This window comes from Lissotriton vulgaris, chromosome 1_1, assembly GCF_964263255.1.
Source record: "Lissotriton vulgaris chromosome 1_1, aLisVul1.2, whole genome shotgun sequence".
NCBI classification, from domain to species: Eukaryota; Metazoa; Chordata; class Amphibia; order Caudata; family Salamandridae; genus Lissotriton; species Lissotriton vulgaris.
The window spans coordinates 229,759,691-229,783,768 of record NC_141685.1 but is presented as its reverse complement, the minus strand read 5'-3'; the positions used below and the strand labels follow the sequence as shown (position 1 = coordinate 229,783,768).

The 24,078-nt window shown below is 39.8% G+C and overlaps 1 non-coding gene across 1 annotated transcript; it reads right to left on the bottom strand.

The window, feature by feature from the left end:
* Positions 1-19,728: 19,728 nt before the first annotated feature.
* Positions 19,729-19,800, bottom strand: TRNAD-AUC (transfer RNA aspartic acid (anticodon AUC)). The gene has a single exon. It is a non-coding gene; the product is annotated as a tRNA-Asp (tRNA).
* Between the last annotated feature and the right edge of the window lie 4,278 nt (positions 19,801-24,078).

Below are 24,078 nucleotides of genomic sequence, written 5' to 3'. Positions count from 1 at the left end.
GCGCTTTCATATGAGCTCTCGGAGAAGCTTACAGGAGAGCTTAGCTGAAAGCTTCCCGGAGCGCGCACCCAGAGCGCAAAAGAAAAAAATTATAAGAAAAAATGAATACTTAAAAAAAAACAGCAAATTGTAAAAAAAAAAAAGGTTAGAAACTCGATATACAAAGGAATTAGCATTTAAAAAACCTATGAAATTCACTGAAAAAACCATAGGTTTCACACCAGTTATAGTTAGGAATTAGCATTTAAAAAACCTATGAAATTCACTGAAAAAACCATAGGTTTCACACCAGTTATAGTTAGGAATTAGCATTTAAAAAACCTATTAAATTCACTGAAAAAACCATAGGTTTCACACCAGTTATAGTTAGCTGGAAATTTTACTGATATAAAACCATTGAAATTCCCACGTTATAGTTAGATGGACTCACTATAACTTGCGCGTGCAATGCACTGCTGATGACATCACATATTACATCACTCATGACATGGTCAGTGACATCACTCATGACATCACTGATGACACCATCCAGTGAATGTGTGTCTTTCTGAAAAATAAATATATTTTATATATGTATATGTAAAAGTTGATGGAAGAATAAATGTTTAAATAAGTGTCTAAATGGATGGTTTTTAAAAATTGATTGGTTAACTGGCTTAATAAGACATCATCAGCAGTGCATTGCACGCGCAAGTTATAGTGAGTCCATCTAACTATAACGTGGGAATTTCAATGGTTTTATATCAGTAAAATTTCCAGCTAACTATAACTGGTGTGAAACCTATGGTTTTTTCAGTGAATTTAATAGGTTTTTTAAATGCTAATTCCTAACTATAACTGGTGTGAAACCTATGGTTTTTTCAGTGAATATATATATAATCAGCTCACTTTACCATTTGCAGCTTATAACTATTAGCCACCAGGGGTCACTACTAACCAAAAGCAGTCATTCTACTTGTAAATCGTGCCAATCGAGTGGAACAGCAGCCTAGGATTCACCACTGCTTCATCTCATTTTCCAACAGATTGTAGACGTAAATTGGTTTTGATGGTACGCCTGTGCATGCTGAAATATTCAGAGCATATTCTGAATTTCAGTTAACACATCAGTAAGCATTTTGGCCATCAGTGAATTCAACCTTTTTTCTCAATCGGAATAGGCAAGGATAATGACAGATATATTTTACAATGTTAGAAAGTACATCATTTTATTTAATTGTGTGAATAAAAGGAATCGCCTCCCCGTCGGGGAATTGAACCCCGGTCTCCCGCGTGACAGGCGGGGATACTGACCACTATACTAACGAGGACTTATTGGCTTCAGTTAAACAGTGCTCACCTCCCTGGGGTTAAGGCATGCCCTCGATCAATTCTCAGTATTGTAATAGGCAGAATTGCTGCTTTTGGTTAGGACAAGTAATCTTTTTTCCTAAATTATTACAATACAGAAATTCCTAGCCAAAAACAATCAGTTTTATGAAGAAATTATTTCATTGAAATAAATATCTATCGATCTGTCTATCTAGCTATCTTTCTATTCATCAATATATATATATATATATATATATATATATATATATTACCTACTGGCTATCGCCAGTAGGTATATATAGTTAGGATTTTTTCTCTATGGGACTTCTGAAAATTCTATGTCTAATAACTTTGGCGTTTGTGGACGGAATCGGCTGAAATTTTCAGGAAAATGGCACATTTTGATTCTGAGCAGCCCCTGAAAATTTGGTGGAGTTTCGTCAAGGGGGGGCTGAGAAAAAAGGGGGGTCCCAAAACGCGTTTTTTCCATTCATTTTTCCATAGGGCGGTTGGACTCACTTTTAGCTCGAACGGCTGAATGGATTTGCACGAAACTTGGCAAAATTGTACGGACTGTTAGCCCGATGTGCCTTTGCTAGGTCTCAATATATGTGCTTCAGTGGATTTTGAGAAATTAACGTTTAAATCAAGATATATATCTGTAACAGCGCTCTGGGCAGAGATCCGGTCCGCTTACTTTTCGCTTATCGGAACTTTGCGCGCAGAAAGCTGATTGGCTCTCCGGTGTCTGTCAACATTCTAAACAGTCCGGAGCGGCCGCCATCTTGTCTCTCGGTAGGATCGAGAGAGAAGAAGACGTGAAAAACGAAAGGGGAATTTAATGAAAGGGGGCAAGGTATCCCCCTCTTGACCCCCTAGGAATGTTGTTGGGGTTATTAAAGGGTCCCGTGGGGAAAATAAAAAAAAAAAGATTTTTCACGGTAGAAGCGCTTCACGGGCCGCGAACTGGGCCGCAAACTGGTAGCGAAACGGGAATTCGCCATTTTGTGCTTCGTTAATTAAAGTACTAGGTATAAGGGGGTGCGGGAGACGTATCCTAATCCCCTATGTTTCCTGAGGGTGGCTGAGGAGGCTGATATATGTTGATACATCTCTTCCAGCGGCTGCGCCATCTTGCCTTTTTTCGAATGCCACAATTTTGTCGTGCACTGCAGCCATTTTAGATGCCAGGCTGGTCCCAGGCTATCACCTAACCCTGCGGATGTAGTTTATGGCCCCAGCTGTAGAGAATTCAGACATGCCAATCCTCCTGATTCAGGCGTGTGAGTACTGATTTCAGTGCTAGTCTCCCGCCTCCCGATTTCTGCAAGCAAAAACCCGGGGGCATATTACGAACAACTAGCGATAATTTTTGTCTCTAACTTGTTTAGAGACAAAAATTATCGCCGCACATCGGCGATTTTTATCGCAGATAAACCTTGCTATTATCGCAGAAAAGTCAGCGATATTCATGTATTATCGACCTAATGCTCTTAGCCATGTTATCCACCTCCCATTGGATAACATGGCTAAGAACTGCTCAGGGCAGGTGTTAGATTTTGGAGATATTCGCGCTTAGCGCGAATATCTCCAAAAGTTGGTAATAGAAGGTAGCGATGTTAGGGACTGTTTCCAGTCGCTAACATCTTGGCACGCCACTTTGCATGTCATTAGTGATAAGTATCACTGACATGCAAAGCGGGGCCCAAGATGGTCGCTATCTCCTTTTAGCTGTCACTAACTGGTGTTAGCGACAGCTTGATGATAGGGAAATAATTTTATCTCCGCTTTCATGGTTTTTAAAGCCAAAAAAGCGGAGATAAACCCCCTTGATAATATGCCCCACGATTCCTTGGGGGTTTCAGCTGACAGGGCTTGGTATTGTGTTACATGGTAATTTTTCCATGAAACGTCAGAGGGTCGATGCAGGGGTTCTAGAAGAGGTGATAAACCATTTAAGCCTCATGAACAAGCGCATGGTCTTTTAAAGATTTGTGAAGTACTCGGGGCGGCGGTGTGTGTGTGCCCTCTTTCAGGAGCGGGCGGGGGGGCACTGCCAGCAACTTGCCAGGTCAGGTAGTGTTCAACACGTGCATCACCCTTTCTCTGCCTGCTATTGCGCTCCATGCTTCGGAAAGGTAAGAAAAAGAACGTGCATTTGAGTTTGAAATGTCCGATCCTGCAGCAGCACACTTCCAAAGCCCACACATGACAATAACCCAATTCAAGGCCCCATTCACCCGTTTTTAAAAAAATAGATAACACTCCAACAAAATAAGGTTATGAAACTTTATTAACTACTAACTTTAACGAACGGAACAAAAACTAAAAACATTTAAACATTTCTCAATACAAAAAGCAACAATGGTTAGAAGCTGTCTTTTGTGCGAATAGTCCCAAGGCAGCACAACGTGCAGAGTTCTGGACGGCACCCAGGTGATGTCGCCTGGGTGCCGCACTGGTTTAGGGATCCTACAATGCTGCTCCGAAAATTGGCGTGGGGCGTCCCGGGTGGGGCGGGGGGAGGCCTCGTCAGTAGCGGTCTGTTGTGCGAATAGTCCCAAGGCAGCACAACGTGCAGAGTTCTGGACGGCACCCAGGTGATGTCGCCTGGGGGCCGCACTGGTTTAGGGATCCTACAATGCAGCACAGAAAAACAGCGTGGGGCGTCCCGGGTGGTGCGGGGGGAGGCCTCGTCAGTAGCGGTCTGTGTCCAGTGTCACATGGCTGACACAACATGTACGACAGGCACCCAGGTGATGTACAGTAAACTGCCGCACTGGTTTTGGTATCCTACAATGCTGCTCCGAAAATTGGCGTGCGGCGGCCCGGGGGGGGGGACGTGGGGGAGCCGGCGTGAACGGGCCTCCCCAGGTGGCGGCCATCTAGCTGAGTTGCGCTCGCTCTTGCGGCCACAGCGTCTCGCTCACCATGTTGTTGAGTTGCTCCCACTCTTGCAGTGCAGCGATAGGCGGCTGCCACATGGCTCTTAAAATGGCGGACAGCTCCTCGGTTTTAGGCCTGGTCCACTGAAATGGTCCTGGGACACTTTGGAACTCGGACGCTTGCCTGCTAGGGCTTGGGTTCCATTCTCGAAAAGCGTCCCCTCAGCCGTGAAGATTGTATAATAGTCTTGGGGGCCCCCGACTCCCGCAGGCTTCCGGTGGGGAGCGACTGCCATGATTGCTCGCGGAATGACCACGACGGAGCCACGAGATGGTGGTGCTCTCATGCTGACGCCAGCTTCAGTCTGAATGATCCAGAAACAAGGTGGGGCTTTCATCGTTTGGGAAAAAAAAATGTTCTAAACCAATGAAAAGTGTTATTTTTAGGTCATATGACCAAGCCTTCCATCTTTAGGAAACCAAAAGTAAAATGAACCAATGAAAAGTTTTATAAACAAGGCACATGACCTGTTATGCGGCATAGGGCTACAAAAAGCGTAGAAAATCCGTTGGCACGCGAGGCGGCGTCAGTAGCGGACCGATGTGCGAATAGGCCGAAGGCAGCACAACGGGCCGAGATCCGGATGGTACCGAGGTGGTGTCCAGCTAATTGCCGCACTGGTGTGGCCATCCTACAATGCTGCGCCGAAAGACGGCGTGTCCAGCTGAATTGCGGTCACTGTTGCGGTACAGTGACTCGAACGCGCCGAGATCCGGATGGCACCGAGGTGGTGTCCAGCAAATTGCCGCACTGGTGTGGCCATCCTACAATGCTGCGCCGAAAGACGGCGTGTCCAGCTGAATTGCAGTCACTGTTGCGGTACAGTGACTCGAACGCGCCGAGATCCGGATGGCACCGAGGTGGTGTCCAGCAAATTGCCGCACTGGTGTGGCATCCTACAATGCTGCGCCGAAAGACGGCGTGTCCAGCTGAGTTGCGGTCACTGTTGCGGTACAGTGAGTCGAACGCGCCGAGATCTGGATGGCCCCGATGTTGTGTCCAGCAAGTTGCCGCACTGGTGTGGCCATCCTACAATGCTGCGCCGAAAGTCGGCGTGGGGTGCCCCGTTGGCTTATGAGGTGATGTCAGTAGTGGACCGATGTGTGAATAGGTCGGAACCAGCACAAGGCACCAAGATCCGAATGGCAAGTCCTGGATGTTGAGTGCCTCAGTTGAGATTTCTGAGCAGTGCTTGTAAGACTGTCTGAAGCTTATTTGCACCTGCTGCAGCTTCACTAGGTCCGGCGGAACTTTTTGCCTTTTCCTTTCTGCTTCTTTTCCTACAATGCGTTTCATCTGAAGACACGACCAGGTCCCTGAATGTGTGCAGGGGGACGCTATTGATTGAATGAACGCGCCGAGATCTGGATGGCACCGAGGTGGTGTCCAGCAAATTGCCGCACTGGTGTGGCCATCCTACAATGCTGCGCCGAAAGTCGGCGTGGGGTGCCCCGTTGGTTTATGAGGTGATGTCAGTAGTGGACCGATGTGTGAATAGGTCGGAACCAGCACAAGGCGCCCTGCACTGTTGAGCCTTTTTCAATGCCTGTTTTTTGTTGTTTCCCCTCCATCAAAAACAAAACAAAAATACAAGGCGCCAAGATCCGAATGGCAAGTCCTGGATGTTGAGTGCCTCAGTTGAGAGTTCTGAGCAGTGCTTGTAAGACTGTCTGAAGCTTATTTGCACCTGCTGCAGCTTCACTAGGTCCGGCGGAACTTTTTTCCTTTTCCTTTCTGCTTCTTTTCCTACAATGCATTTCATCTGAAGACACGACCAGGTCCCTGAATGTGTGCAGGGGGACGCTATTGATTGAATGAAAATAGCGGCTTGACACAAAGCTGACTCAAGCGTTACTGTTGGTGCTATACAGACAAAAATTGGTTTTCAGTTTGTACATTCTTCTGGGTTTTTTTTTCCATCCAAGTCTGATTGAGAGTTTGTAGAAAAATGGCTTCAGATTTTCCACATACTACTCTTCAACATTCTTCCTAAATGTAACAATGTGAAACTCACTAGGAGAACGGCTGTTTCTGTTTCCTTTCAAAATGCTGCCACCAATATTTTCTGAATGGAAGACACCATCTTGTAGCATAAAGGGCCGAAAGGGGTTCTGGTCTGGCCGATGGTTGGTGGAGACATTTTGACTATATCTTGGACCTGCCCGGCCTCGCCCAAAATGGCGCCGGTATAAATGGGACTCGTAACTCTTTGCCCGCAAATGTATATCTAGAAAATGTTATTGTAAGTGGCCCTGTCGTATTTTAATTACAAAATGTACGTCCACCGATTCCGCAACTGTTAGACACCTTTGTTCTTGTCACCTAATGGCCCGCTCGTTACGTTCTTCTACAGTGTAAATGTCTCCTCATCATATACGATTTCAGTTTGCTCCGTGGCCGGCCCACGTGGTTATAGGCCCGTATTTGTATACTGACATTTTCACAATAAAGGTTTTTAAAACAAAACACGGTAGTAGTATTTTCATTTGTAAAGTTTTTACTTTTAGTGACTGTTTTCGAATCAGTAAAAGGCAAGTGAAATAAAGCAGTCCAATTACATGACGGATAAAAGGTATAATATGTAGGAACGCAGTAAAGATAAATGGTCAAGGGCAGTTGTGTTTTTCATGTCTGCAACATAAAGTGATCGATAAGAATCTGATAATCAGGCGTATCGGCGACTAAGACAGCAGGCCGAATCTCTTTTACTCAACGGCTCCGTCATGGAAGGAAGAAACGCCCTTTTTCTCGAAAAAGGAATATATTTTACTTGCAAGACAGTTGTAAATTTTCCGGGAAAGTACATTAGCCTGGAATATTATAACATATGTTTAAAAAAAAAATATTGTTCGAAAATAATAAAAAGCGTAATTTTTAGGTCATATGACCAAGCTTTTCATCATTAAATTAACAAAAGTAAAATGAACCAATGAAAAGTTTTATTAACAAGTCACATGACCTGTTATGCTTACGTTACGCGCTGCGCGCCGCGCCTCGGATCACTTCCGGGTGCGCTAACGCGGCGTGTCATAAAACGCATTACGCGACAACGTAGGTCAAGAATATAGTCTAAATGTCTCCACCAACCAGCGTTCAGAACACAACCCCTTTCAGCAGTCCAAAAAGTTCTGTTAAATGACAACAGAGGGGACAGGCAACAAGAACCATCAGTCAAAGAGGGGAGGGCAAGTTCTTCTCTTCCGGGTCATGTTGGGGCGCTACCGGAACTGATCGAATTGGTAGTCTACAGTGTTTCTGGATGTTTCAGACTAAAGCTGGCGTCAGCATGAGACCACTACCATCTCGTAGCTCCGTCGTGGCCATTCCACGAGCAATCATGGCAGCCGCTCCCCACCAGAAGCCTGCGGGAGTCGGAGGCCCCCAAGACTTTTGTAGAATCTTCACGGCTGAGGGGACGCTTTTCGAGAATGGGACCCAAGCCCTAGCAGACAAGCGTCCGAGTTCCAAGGTGTCCCAGGGCCATTTTAGTGGACCAGGCCCAAAACCGAAGAGCCGGCCACCATTTTGAGAGTCCTGTGGCAGCCGCCTATCGCTGCACCGCAAGAGCGGGCGCATCTCAACTACATGGTGAGCGAGACGCTGTAGTCGCAAGAGCGGGCGGTAAACAGCTGAATGGCGGAAGAGGCACAGTGTAGCAAAAGCGGGCGGAATGGCAACTAAAACGATAAAGGGGCGCCCCACTACAGCTTGTCTTCAGGTCAAACGGATTGTGGGACAAGATCCAGAATTGAAGAGTCATCAAAAGGCAAAAAGTTCCGCCGGACCCCGGGAGCCGGCCGCCTATGTCGGGGGCGATCTCAGGCTACACCAGTGCTATAAGACTTGGGGAGGGTGTCGGAGCAAAGCGTCTTCTCCGAGTCCATGGCCATCACACCGCCCCTCAGGGGCCTCCGTCAAGCTGTTTAGGAAGGTAACATATCACATTGTTTTCTAATGCAGTCAGGTCCACAAACGACACTCACTTACTTTGAGAATAGTGAAGCTGCAGTAGGTGGAAATAAGCTTCAGACAGTGTTACAAGCACTGCTCAGAACTCTTAACTATGGCACCCAACATCCAGAACTTATGCTATTTGAGAATGGTAGTGACATCGAAGCATCTCAGGGACCAAAACCATTAACGTACTTTCACGTATGAAAATCTTACTTGGGGAGGGGGCAGGAGCGAAGCGCCCCCTCCCAGTCAGCGCCACCACACCGTATGTTGAAAATCTGAAGCCATCGTTCTACAAAGTCAACCAAACTTGGATTGAAAAATCTAGAAAAATGTACAAACTGAAAACCAGTTTTGGTCTGCATAGCATCAGTAACAACGCTTGAGTCAGCTTTGTGTCAAGCCGCCATTTTGATTCAACAAAGCACAGGCATTGAAAAAGGCTGAAATTCAGAACTCTAAACTATGGCACCCAACATCCAGGAGCTTGCTATCCGGATCTTGGAGCCTTGTGCTGTTTTCGATCTATTCACACATCGGTCCACTACTGACATCATCTTATAAACCAACGTTATGTAAATAGTTTTTTAATAAAATGTTTTACCCTGTTTCTTTGCTGGTGTGTTGTCTATATTTTTAATATTTGCATAGGGTTTGTCGTTATTTTGTGCGGGATGGGTGATGGAGCCGAGCTGTCTTGCAGCCCTCATGGTGTGGAGCTCAGTTCATCTCACTATTTTCGTATTTCTCAAGAAGGGTTGTTCCTAATATTTCTATTTTAGCGAGGTCAAAAAGAGATCCAATTAGTGGCCTACTGATTTTGCTCGATTACTTTTATTTTTTTACACGATTTTTCACTATCTGCAAAGACTAAACAGAGTATTGCGACTTTGTGCTTGTTTGTAAATAGAGAATGATCCAAAGAGAACCAATTCTAAAACAGTAAATGCTTGGACAACAATCAATCAAATGGAGAGACAAGGAGGCACGACGGATTACAACGGGGGTAAAGGCCTGCGTTAACTACCCTTCAGTATCTGCAAAGAGAGAGTACTACTAAGGCAAAAGAGGGGAGGGGGGGGGGTGCAGCGTTCAAAGCACATCAGCGTGCATAAATACGAAAATGTTTTTATCTATCACGTACTTGACATTTTAAAGCTTTTCATATTTGCTATTAAAAAACCAATGAAATTCACAGAAAAAACCATAGGTTATAGTGGATATATAGTTAGGAATTTGCATTTACAAAACCTTGAAAATTCAATGAAAAAACCATAGGTTATAGGCCATATATAGTTAGGAATTAGCATTTACAAAACCTTATTTTACTCGCATAAAACCATTGAAATTCCATATATAGTTAGAAGCGCTAACTATATATCGCGCACCCGCAATCCACTGCTGATGATGTCACATATTACATCATTCATGACATGGTCAGTGACATCACTGATGACATCACTGATGACATCTCAAATGACATCACTGATGACAACTCAAATGACATCAATGATGACATCTCAAATGACATCACTGATGACATCACTGATGACAACTCAAATGACATCACTGATGACATCTCATTTGTCATCACTGATCACATCACTCATGTGATAATACAATGAACCTCTTCAGACTCTAATATAACCTTACATACACTCAGTATAAACAGACACTCACAGACTGTCACTCATCCATGGAGTTACTCACACACCTAGTCAGTCATGCAAAGAATCAATCACACCTCCATTTCCTCAACTATACAGTTATACACATCTTACTTATTCAAACATATAATAACACATATTTACTCTCTTATATAATCCCTGATACAAGCTCACAGTGATCGATACAGCCACTCACACATTCACTGGCTCTTATGTTCAGTTATTTATATATCTCAACTCTCACATGTATTGTGTTTTACATACGTACTTACTTGCACATGTAGCAATGAGAAATCCATTCACTCACCAACACACCCATGCACAGTCAACCGCCCATATAGCTGTTTCCACATGCACTCTTGAACTCATACTCCTAGTGAATCAACTGCTTACACATCTATGCACAGAGTCACGCACCTCCCAGCCACCCACACACACACTCAGCCTCCCATTCAAATACTTGGGCAACCAATCAATAACCCATATGGCCACTCTTATAGCTACTGATCAACACATGCAGCAGCTTACACAACAACAAACATACTGATGCACGAATTAAGACAGTTTAGTCACTAACCCATGTACTCAGTGAGACACATTTAATCACTCACTCATACAGTCAGTCATGCACCTACTAAATTCTTCATCCAGACACTTATACATCCACTCATTCTTCAATATGTGAAACATATTTAAACTTTACAGACACATACAATCACTGGATGTTGTGATCAGTGATGTCATCAGTGATGTCATTTGAGATGTCATCAGTGATGTCATCAGTGATGTCACTGACCATGTCATGAATGATGTAATATGTGACATCATCAGCAGTGGATTGCGGGTGCGCGATATATAGTTAGCGCTTCTGACTATATATGGAATTTCAATGGTTTTATGCGAGTAAAATAAGGTTTTGTAAATGCTAATTCCTAACTATATATGGCCTATAACCTATGTTTTTTTCATTGAATATATATATATATATATATATATATATATATATATATATATATATATATATATATATATATATATATATATATAATCAGCTCACTTTACCATTTGTAGCTTATAACTATTAGCCACCAGGGGTCACTACTAACCAAAAGCAGTCATTCTACTTGTAAATCGTGCCAATCGAGTGGAACAGCAGCCTAGGATTCACCACTGCTTCATCTCATTTTCCAACAGATTGTAGACGTAAATTGGTTTTGATGGTACGCCTGTGCATGCTGAAATATTCAGAGCATATTCTGAATTTCAGTTAACACATCAGTAAGCATTTTGGCCATCAGTGAATTCAACCTTTTTTCTGAATCGGAATAGGCAAGGATAATGACAGATATATTTTACAATGTTAGAAAGTACATCATTTTATTTAATTGTGTGAATAAAAGGAATCGGCTCCCCGTCGGGGAATTGAACCCCGGTCTCCCGCGTGACAGGCGGGGATACTAACCACTATACTAACGAGGCCTTATTGGCTACAGTTAAACAGTGCTCACCTCCCTGGGGTTAAGTCATGCCCTCGATCAATTCTCAGTATTGTAATAGGCAGAATTGCTGCTTTTGGTTAGGACAAGCAATCTTTTTTCCTAAATTATTACAATACAGACATTCCTAGCCAAAAACAATCAGTTTTATGAAGAAATTATTTCATTGAAATAAATATCTATCGATCTGTCTATCTAGCTATCTTTCTATTCATCAATATATATATATATATATATATATATATATATATATATATATATATATATATATATATATATATATATATATATATATATAATCAGCTCACTTTACCATTTGCAGCTTATAACTATTAGCCACCACGGGTCACTACTAACCAAAAGCAGTCATTCTCCTTGTAAATCGTGCCAATCGAGTGGAACAGCAGCCTAGGATTCACCACTGCTTCATCTCATTTTCCAACAGATTGTAGACATAAATTGGTTTTGATGGTACGCCTGTGCATGCTGAAATATTCAGATCATATTCTGAATTTCAGTTAACACATCAGTAAGCATTTTGGCCATCAGTGAATTCAACCTTTTTTCTCAATCGGAATAGGCAAGGATAATGACAGATATATTTTACAATGTTAGAAAGTACATCATTTTATTTAATTGTGTGTATAAAAGGAATCGCCTCCCCGTCGGGGAATTGAACCCGGGTCTCCCGCGTGACAGGCGGGGATACTGACCACTATACTAACGAGGACTTATTGGCTTCAGTTAAAGAGTGCTCACCTCCCTGGGGTTAAGGCATGCCCTCGATCAATTCTCAGTATTGTAATAGGCAGAATTGCTGCTTTTGGTTAGGACAAGTAATCTTTTTTCCTAAATTATTACAATACAGAAATTCCTAGCCAAAAACAATCAGTTTTATGAAGAAATTATTTCATTGAAATAAATATCTATTGATCTGTCTATCTAGCTATCTTTCTATTCATCAATATATATATATATATATATATAATCAGCTCACTTTACCATTTGCAGCTTATAACTATTAGCCACCACGGGTCACTACTAACCAAAAGCAGTCATTCTCCTTGTAAATCGTGCCAATCGAGTGGAACAGCAGCCTAGGATTCACCACTGCTTCATCTCATTTTCCAACAGATTGTAGACATAAATTGGTTTTGATGGTACGCCTGTGCATGCTGAAATATTCAGATCATATTCTGAATTTCAGTTAACACATCAGTAAGCATTTTGGCCATCAGTGAATTCAACGTTTTTTCTCAATCGGAATAGGAAAGGATAGTGACAGATATATTTTACAATGTTAGAAAGTACATCATTTTATTTAATTGTGTGAATAAAAGGAATCGCCTCCCCGTCGGGGAATTGAACCCCGGTCTCCCGCGTGACAGGCGGGGATACTGACCACTATACTAACGAGGACCTATTGGTTTCAGTTAAACAGTGCTCACCTTCCTGGGGTTAAGGCATGCCCTCGATCAATTCTCAGTATTGTAATAGGCAGAATTGCTGCTTTTGGTTAGGACAAGTAATCTTTTTTCCTAAATTATTACAATACAGAAATTCCTAGCCAAAAACAATTAGTTTTATGAAGAAATTATTTCATTGAAATAAATATCTATCGATCTGTCTATCTAGCTATCTTTCTATTCATCAATATATATATTTATATATATATATATATATAATCAGCTCACTTTACCATTTGCAGCTTATAACTATTAGCCACCAGGGGACACTACTAACCAAAAGCAGTCATTCTACTTGTAAATCGTGCCAATCGAGTGGAACAGCAGCCTAGGATTCACCACTGCTTCATCTCATTTTCCAACAGATTGTAGACGTAAATTGGTTTTGATGGTACGCCTGTGCATGCTGAAATATTCAGAGCATATTCTGAATTTCAGTTAACACATCAGTAAGCATTTTGGCCATCAGTGAATTCAACCTTTTTTCTCAATCGAAATAGGCAAGGATAATGACAGATATATTTTACAATGTTAGAAAGTACATCATTTTATTTAATTGTGTGAATAAAAGGAATCGCCTCCCCGTCGGGGAATTGAACCCCGGTCTCCCGCGTGACAGGCGGGGATACTGACCACTATACTAACGAGGACTTATTGGCTTCAGTTAAACAGTGCTCACCTCCCTGGGGTTAAGGCATGCCCTCGATCAATTCTCAGTATTGTAATAGGCAGAATTGCTGCTTTTGGTTAGGACAAGTAATCTTTTTTCCTAAATTATTACAATACAGAAATTCCTAGCCAAAAACAATCAGTTTTAGGAAGAAATTATTTCATTGAAATAAATATCTATCGATCTGTCTATCTAGCTATCTTTCTATTCATCAATATATATATATATATATATATAATCAGCTCACTTTACCATTTGCAGCTTATAACTATTAGCCACCACGGGTCACTACTAACCAAAAGCAGTCATTCTACTTGTAAATCGTGCCAATCGAGTGGAACAGCAGCCTAGGATTCACCACTGCTTCATCTCATTTTCCAACAGATTGTAGACGTAAATTGGTTTTGATGGTACGCCTGTGCATGCTGAAATATTCAGAGCATATTCTGAATTTCAGTTAACACATCAGTAAGCATTTTGGCCATCAGTGAATTCAACCTTTTTTCTCAATCGGAATAGGCAAGGATAATGACAGATATATTTTACAATGTTAGAAAGTACATCATTTTATTTAATTGTGTGAATAAAAGGAATCGCCTCCCCGTCGGGGAATTGAACCCCGGTCTCCCACGTGACAGGCAGGGATACTGAACACTATACTAACGAGGACTTATGGGCTTCAATTAAATAGTGCTCATTTCCCTGGGGTTAAGGCATGCCCTCGATCAATACAGAAATTCCTAGCCAAAAACAATTAGTTTTATGAAGAAATTATTTCATTGAAATAAATATCTATCGATCTGTCTATCTAGCTATCTTTCTATTCATCAATATATATATTTATATATATATATATATATATAATCAGCTCACTTTACCATTTGCAGCTTATAACTATTAGCCACCAGGGGACACTACTAACCAAAAGCAGTCATTCTACTTGTAAATCGTGCCAATCGAGTGGAACAGCAGCCTAGGATTCACCACTGCTTCATCTCATTTTCCAACAGATTGTAGACGTAAATTGGTTTTGATGGTACGCCTGTGCATGCTGAAATATTCAGATCATATTCTGAATTTCAGTTAACACATCAGTAAGCATTTTGGCCATCAGTGAATTCAACCTTTTTTCTCAATCGGAATAGGCAAGGATAATGACAGATATATTTTACAATGTTAGAAAGTACATCATTTTATTTAATTGTGTGTATAAAAGGAATCGCCTCCCCGTCGGGGAATTGAACCCGGGTCTCCCGCGTGACAGGCGGGGATACTGACCACTATACTAACGAGGACTTATTGGCTTCAGTTAAAGAGTGCTCACCTCCCTGGGGTTAAGGCATGCCCTCGATCAATTCTCAGTATTGTAATAGGCAGAATTGCTGCTTTTGGTTAGGACAAGTAATCTTTTTTCCTAAATTATTACAATACAGAAATTCCTAGCCAAAAACAATTAGTTTTATGAAGAAATTATTTCATTGAAATAAATATCTATCGATCTGTCTATCTAGCTATCTTTCTATTCATCAATATATATATTTATATATATATATATATATAATCAGCTCACTTTACCATTTGCAGCTTATAACTATTAGCCACCAGGGGTCACTACTAACCAAAAGCAGTCATTCTACTTGTAAATCGTGCCAATCGAGTGGAACAGCAGCCTAGGATTCACCACTGCTTCATCTCATTTTCCAACAGATTGTAGACGTAAATTGGTTTTGATGGTACGCCTGTGCATGCTGAAATATTCAGAGCATATTCTGAATTTCAGTTAACACATCAGTAAGCATTTTGGCCATCAGTGAATTCAACCTTTTTTCTCAATCGGAATAGGCAAGGATAATGACAGATATATTTTACAATGTTAGAAAGTACATCATTTTATTTAATTGTGTGAATAAAAGGAATCGCCTCCCCGTCGGGGAATTGAACCACGGTCTCCCGCGTGACAGGCGGGGATACTGACCACTATACTAACGAGGACTTATTGGCTTCAGTTAAACAGTGCTCACCTCCCTGGGGTTAAGGCATGCCCTCGATCAATTCTCAGTATTGTAATAGGCAGAATTGCTGCTTTTGGTTAGGACAAGTAATCTTTTTTCCTAAATTATTACAATACAGAAATTCCTAGCCAAAAACAATCAGTTTTATGAAGAAATTATTTCATTGAAATAAATATCTATCGATCTGTCTATCTAGCTATCTTTCTATTCATCAATATATATATATATATATATATATATAATCAGCTCACTTTACCATTAGCAGCTTATAACTATTAGCCACCACGGGTCACTACTAACCAAAAGCAGTCATTCTCCTTGTAAATCATGCCAATCGAGTGGAACAGCAGCCTAGGATTCACGACTGCTTCATCTCATTTTCCAACAGATTGTAGACGTAAATTGGTTTTGATGGTACGCCTGTGCATGCTGAAATATTCAGAGCATATTCTGAATTTCAGTTAACACATCAGTAAGCATTTTGGCCATCAGTGAATTCAACCTTTTTTCTCAATCGGAATAGGCAAGGATAATGACAGATATATTTTACAATGTTAGAAAGTACATCATTTTATTTAATTGTGTGAATAAAAGGAATCGCCTCCCCGTCGGGGAATTGAACCCCGGTCTCCCGTGTGACAGGCGGGGATACTGACCACTATACTAACGAGGACTTATTGGCTTCAGTTAAACAGTGCTCACCTCCCTGGGGTTAAGGCATGCCCTCGATCAATTCTCAGTATTGTAATAGGCAGAATTGCTGCTTTTGGTTAGGACAAGTAATCTTTTTTCCTAAATTATTACAATACAGAAATTCCTAGCCAAAAACAATCAGTTTTATGAAGAAATTATTTCATTGAAATAAATATCTATCGATCTGTCTATCTAGCTATCTTTCTATTCATCAATATATATATATATATATATATATATATATATATATATATATATATATATATATATATATATATATATATATATTCAGCTCACTTTACCATTTGCAGCTTATAACTATTAGCCACCACGGGTCACTACTAACCAAAAGCAGTCATTCTCCTTGTAAATCATGCCAATCGAGTGGAACAGCAGCCTAGGATTCACGACTGCTTCATCTCATCTTCCAACAGATTGTAGACGTAAATTGGTTTTGATGGTACGCCTGTGCATGCTGAAATATTCAGAGCATATTCTGAATTTCAGTTAACACATCAGTAAGCATTTTGGCCATCAGTGAATTCAACCTTTTTTCTCAATCGGAATAGGCAAGGATAATGACAGATATATTTTACAATGTTAGAAAGTACATCATTTTATTTAATTGTGTGAATAAAAGGAATCGCCTCCCCGTCGGGGAATTGAACCCCGGTCTATGGCGTGACAGGCGGGGATATTGACCACTATACTAACGAGGACTTATTGGCTTAAGTTAAACAGTGCTCACCTCCCTGGGGTTAAGGCATGCCCTCGATCAATTCTCAGTATTGTAATAGGCAGAATTGCTGCTTTTGGTTAGGACAAGTAATCTTTTTTCCTAAATTATTACAATACAGAAATTCCTAGCCAAAAACAATCAGTTTTATGAAGAAATTATTTCATTGAAATAAATATCTATCGATCTGTCTATCTAGCTATCTTTCTATTCATCAATATATATATATATATATATATATATATATATATATAATCAGCTCACTTTACCATTAGCAGCTTATAACTATTAGCCACCACGGGTCACTACTAACCAAAAGCAGTCATTCTCCTTGTAAATCATGCCAATCGAGTGGAACAGCAGCCTAGGATTCACGACTGCTTCATCTCATTTTCCAACAGATTGTAGACGTAAATTGGTTTTGATGGTACGCCTGTGCATGCTGAAATATTCAGATCATATTCTGAATTTCAGTTAACACATCAGTAAGCATTTTGGCCATCAGTGAATTCAACCTTTTTTCTCAATCGGAATAGGCAAGGATAATGACAGATATATTTTACAATGTTAGAAAGTACATCATTTTATTTAATTGTGTGAATAAAAGGAATCGCCTCCCCGTCGGGGAATTGAACCCCGGTCTCTGGCGTGACAGGCGGGGATATTGACCACTATACTAACGAGGACTTATTGGCTTAAGTTAAACAGTGCTCACCTCCCTGGGGTTAAGTCATGCCCTCGATCAATTCTCAGTATTGTAATAGGCAGAATTGCTGCTTTTGGTTAGGACAAGCAATCTTTTTTCCTAAATTATTACAATACAGACATTCCTAGCCAAAAACAATCAGTTTTATGAAGAAATTATTTCATTGAAATAAATATCTATCGATCTGTCTATCTAGCTATCTTTCTATTCATCAATATATATATATATATATATATATATATATATATATATATATATATATATATATATATATATATATATATATATATATATATATATATATATATATATAATCAGCTCACTTTACCATTTGTAGCTTATAACTATTAGCCACCAGGGGTCACTACTAACCAAAAGCAGTCATTCTACTTGTAAATTGTGCCAATCGAGTGGAACAGCAGCCTAGGATTCACCACTGCTTCATCTCATTTTCCAACAGATTGTAGACGTAAATTGGTTTTGATGGTACGCCTGTGCATGCTGAAATATTCAGAGCATATTCTGAATTTCAGTTAACACATCAGTAAGCATTTTGGCCATCAGTGAATTCAACCTTTTTTCTGAATGGGAATAGGCAAGGATAATGACAGATATATTTTACAATGTTAGAAAGTACATCATTTTATTTAATTGTGTGAATAAAAGGAATCGCCTCCCCGTCGGGGAATTGAACCCCGGTCTCCCGCGTGACAGGCGGGGATACTGACCACTATACTAACGAGGACTTATTGGCTACAGTTAAACAGTGCTCACCTCCCTGGGGTTAAGGCATGCCCTCGATCAATTCTCAGTATTGTAATAGGCAGAATTGCTGCTTTTGGTTAGGACAAGTAATCTTTTTTCCTAAATTATTACAATACAGAAATTCCTAGCCAAAAACAATCAGTTTTATGAAGAAATTATTTCATTGAAATAAATATTTATCGATCTGTCTATCTAGCTATCTTTCTATTCATCAATATATATATATATATATATATATATATATATATATAATCAGCTCACTTTACCATTTGCAGCTTATAACTATTAGCCACCACGGGTCACTACTAACCAAAAGCAGTCATTCTCCTTGTAAATCGTGCCAATCGAGTGGAACAGCAGCCTAGGATTCACCACTGCTTCATCTCATTTTCCAACAGATTGTAGACATAAATTGGTTTTGATGGTACGCCTGTGCATGCTGAAATATTCAGATCATATTCTGAATTTCAGTTAACACATCAGTAAGCATTTTGGCCATCAGTGAATTCAACCTTTTTTCTCAATCGGAATAGGCAAGGATAATGACAGATATATTTTACAATGTTAGAAAGTACATCATTTTATTTAATTGTGTGTATAAAAGGAATCGCCTCCCCGTCGGGGAATTGAACCCGGGTCTCCCGCGTGACAGGCGGGGATACTGACCACTATACTAACGAGGACTTATTGGCTTCAGTTAAAGAGTGCTCACCTCCCTGGGGTTAAGGCATGCCCTCGATCAATTCTCAGTATTGTAATAGGCAGAATTGCTGCTTTTGGTTAGGACAAGTAATCTTTTTTCCTAAATTATTACAATACAGAAATTCCTAGCCAAAAACAATCAGTTTTATGAAGAAATTATTTCATTGAAATAAATATCTATTGATCTGTCTATCTAGCTATCTTTCTATTCATCAATATATATATATATATATATATATATATAATCAGCTCACTTTACCATTTGCAGCTTATAACTATTAGCCACCACGGGTCACTACTAACCAAAAGCAGTCATTCTCCTTGTAAATCGTGCCAATCGAGTGGAACAGCAGCCTAGGATTCACCACTGCTTCATCTCATTTTCCAACAGATTGTAGACATAAATTGGTTTTGATGGTACGCCTGTGCATGCTGAAATATTCAGATCATATTCTGAATTTCAGTTAACACATCAGTAAGCATTTTGGCCATCAGTGAATTCAACCTTTTTTCTCAATCGGAATAGGAAAGGATAGTGACAGATATATTTTACAATGTTAGAAAGTACATCATTTTATTTAATTGTGTGAATAAAAGGAATCGCCTCCCCGTCGGGGAATTGAACCCCGGTCTCCCGCGTGATAGGCGGGGATACTGACCACTATACTAACGAGGACCTATTGGTTTCAGTTAAACAGTGCTCACCTTCCTGGGGTTAAGGCATGCCCTCGATCAATTCTCAGTATTGTAATAGGCAGAATTGCTGCTTTTGGTTAGGACAAGTAATCTTTTTTCCTAAATTATTACAATACAGAAATTCCTAGCCAAAAACAATTAGTTTTATGAAGAAATTATTTCATTGAAATAAATATCTATCGATCTGTCTATCTAGCTATCTTTCTATTCATCAATATATATATTTATATATATATATATATATATAATCAGCTCACTTTACCATTTGCAGCTTATAACTATTAGCCACCAGGGGACACTACTAACCAAAAGCAGTCATTCTACTTGTAAATCGTGCCAATCGAGTGGAACAGCAGCCTAGGATTCACCACTGCTTCATCTCATTTTCCAACAGATTGTAGACGTAAATTGGTTTTGATGGTACGCCTGTGCATGCTGAAATATTCAGAGCATATTCTGAATTTCAGTTAACACATCAGTAAGCATTTTGGCCATCAGTGAATTCAACCTTTTTTCTCAATCGAAATAGGCAAGGATAATGACAGATATATTTTACAATGTTAGAAAGTACATCATTTTATTTAATTGTGTGAATAAAAGGAATCGCCTCCCCGTCGGGGAATTGAACCCCGGTCTCCCGCGTGACAGGCGGGGATACTGACCACTATACTAACGAGGACTTATTGGCTTCAGTTAAACAGTGCTCACCTCCCTGGGGTTAAGGCATGCCCTCGATCAATTCTCAGTATTGTAATAGGCAGAATTGCTGCTTTTGGTTAGGACAAGTAATCTTTTTTCCTAAATTATTACAATACAGAAATTCCTAGCCAAAAACAATCAGTTTTAGGAAGAAATTATTTCATTGAAATAAATATCTATCGATCTGTCTATCTAGCTATCTTTCTATTCATCAATATATATATATATATATATATAATCAGCTCACTTTACCATTTGCAGCTTATAACTATTAGCCACCACGGGTCACTACTAACCAAAAGCAGTCATTCTACTTGTAAATCGTGCCAATCGAGTGGAACAGCAGCCTAGGATTCACCACTGCTTCATCTCATTTTCCAACAGATTGTAGACGTAAATTGGTTTTGATGGTACGCCTGTGCATGCTGAAATATTCAGAGCATATTCTGAATTTCAGTTAACACATCAGTAAGCATTTTGGCCATCAGTGAATTCAACCTTTTTTCTCAATCGGAATAGGCAAGGATAATGACAGATATATTTTACAATGTTAGAAAGTACATCATTTTATTTAATTGTGTGAATAAAAGGAATCGCCTCCCCGTCGGGGAATTGAACCCCGGTCTCCCACGTGACAGGCGGGGATACTGAACACTATACTAACGAGGACTTATGGGCTTCAATTAAATAGTGCTCATTTCCCTGGGGTTAAGGCATGCCCTCGATCAATACAGAAATTCCTAGCCAAAAACAATTAGTTTTATGAAGAAATTATTTCATTGAAATAAATATCTATCGATCTGTCTATCTAGCTATCTTTCTATTCATCAATATATATATTTATATATATATATATATATATAATCAGCTCACTTTACCATTTGCAGCTTATAACTATTAGCCACCAGGGGACACTACTAACCAAAAGCAGTCATTCTACTTGTAAATCGTGCCAATCGAGTGGAACAGCAGCCTAGGATTCACCACTGCTTCATCTCATTTTCCAACAGATTGTAGACGTAAATTGGATTTGATGGTACGCCTGTGCATGCTGAAATATTCAGATCATATTCTGAATTTCAGTTAACACATCAGTAAGCATTTTGGCCATCAGTGAATTCAACCTTTTTTCTCAATCGGAATAGGCAAGGATAATGACAGATATATTTTACAATGTTAGAAAGTACATCATTTTATTTAATTGTGTGTATAAAAGGAATCGCCTCCCCGTCGGGGAATTGAACCCGGGTCTCCCGCGTGACAGGCGGGGATACTGACCACTATACTAACGAGGACTTATTGGCTTCAGTTAAAGAGTGCTCACCTCCCTGGGGTTAAGGCATGCCCTCGATCAATTCTCAGTATTGTAATAGGCAGAATTGCTGCTTTTGGTTAGGACAAGTAATCTTTTTTCCTAAATTATTACAATACAGAAATTCCTAGCCAAAAACAATTAGTTTTATGAAGAAATTATTTCATTGAAATAAATATCTATCGATCTGTCTATCTAGCTATCTTTCTATTCATCAATATATATATTTATATATATATATATATATATAATCAGCTCACTTTACCATTTGCAGCTTATAACTATTAGCCACCAGGGGTCACTACTAACCAAAAGCAGTCATTCTACTTGTAAATCGTGCCAATCGAGTGGAACAGCAGCCTAGGATTCACCACTGCTTCATCTCATTTTCCAACAGATTGTAGACGTAAATTGGTTTTGATGGTACGCCTGTGCATGCTGAAATATTCAGAGCATATTCTGAATTTCAGTTAACACATCAGTAAGCATTTTGGCCATCAGTGAATTCAACCTTTTTTCTCAATCGGAATAGGCAAGGATAATGACAGATATATTTTACAATGTTAGAAAGTACATCATTTTATTTAATTGTGTGAATAAAAGGAATCGCCTCCCCGTCGGGGAATTGAACCACGGTCTCCCGCGTGACAGGCGGGGATACTGACCACTATACTAACGAGGACTTATTGGCTTCAGTTAAACAGTGCTCACCTCCCTGGGGTTAAGGCATGCCCTCGATCAATTCTCAGTATTGTAATAGGCAGAATTGCTGCTTTTGGTTAGGACAAGTAATCTTTTTTCCTAAATTATTACAATACAGAAATTCCTAGCCAAAAACAATCAGTTTTATGAAGAAATTATTTCATTGAAATAAATATCTATCGATCTGTCTATCTAGCTATCTTTCTATTCATCAATATATATATATATATATATATATATATATATAATCAGCTCACTTTACCATTAGCAGCTTATAACTATTAGCCACCACGGGTCACTACTAACCAAAAGCAGTCATTCTCCTTGTAAATCATGCCAATCGAGTGGAACAGCAGCCTAGGATTCACGACTGCTTCATCTCATTTTCCAACAGATTGTAGACGTAAATTGGTTTTGATGGTACGCCTGTGCATGCTGAAATATTCAGAGCATATTCTGAATTTCAGTTAACACATCAGTAAGCATTTTGGCCATCAGTGAATTCAACCTTTTTTCTCAATCGGAATAGGCAAGGATAATGACAGATATATTTTACAATGTTAGAAAGTACATCATTTTATTTAATTGTGTGAATAAAAGGAATCGCCTCCCCGTCGGGGAATTGAACCCCGGTCTCCCGTGTGACAGGCGGGGATACTGACCACTATACTAACGAGGACTTATTGGCTTCAGTTAAACAGTGCTCACCTCCCTGGGGTTAAGGCATGCCCTCGATCAATTCTCAGTATTGTAATAGGCAGAATTGCTGCTTTTGGTTAGGACAAGTAATCTTTTTTCCTAAATTATTACAATACAGAAATTCCTAGCCAAAAACAATCAGTTTTATGAAGAAATTATTTCATTGAAATAAATATCTATCGATCTGTCTATCTAGCTATCTTTCTATTCATCAATATATATATATATATATATATATATATATATATATATATATATATATATATATATATATATATATTCAGCTCACTTTACCATTTGCAGCTTATAACTATTAGCCACCACGGGTCACTACTAACCAAAAGCAGTCATTCTCCTTGTAAATCATGCCAATCGAGTGGAACAGCAGCCTAGGATTCACGACTGCTTCATCTCATTTTCCAACAGATTGTAGACGTAAATTGGTTTTGATGGTACGCCTGTGCATGCTGAAATATTCAGAGCATATTCTGAATTTCAGTTAACACATCAGTAAGCATTTTGGCCATCAGTGAATTCAACCTTTTTTCTCAATCGGAATAGGCAAGGATAATGACAGATATATTTTACAATGTTAGAAAGTACATCATTTTATTTAATTGTGTGAATAAAAGGAATCGCCTCTCCGTCGGGGAATTGAACCCCGGTCTCTGGCGTGACAGGCGGGGATATTGACCACTATACTAACGAGGACTTATTGGCTTAAGTTAAACAGTGCTCACCTCCCTGGGGTTAAGGCATGCCCTCGATCAATTCTCAGTATTGTAATAGGCAGAATTGCTGCTTTTGGTTAGGACAAGTAATCTTTTTTCCTAAATTATTACAATA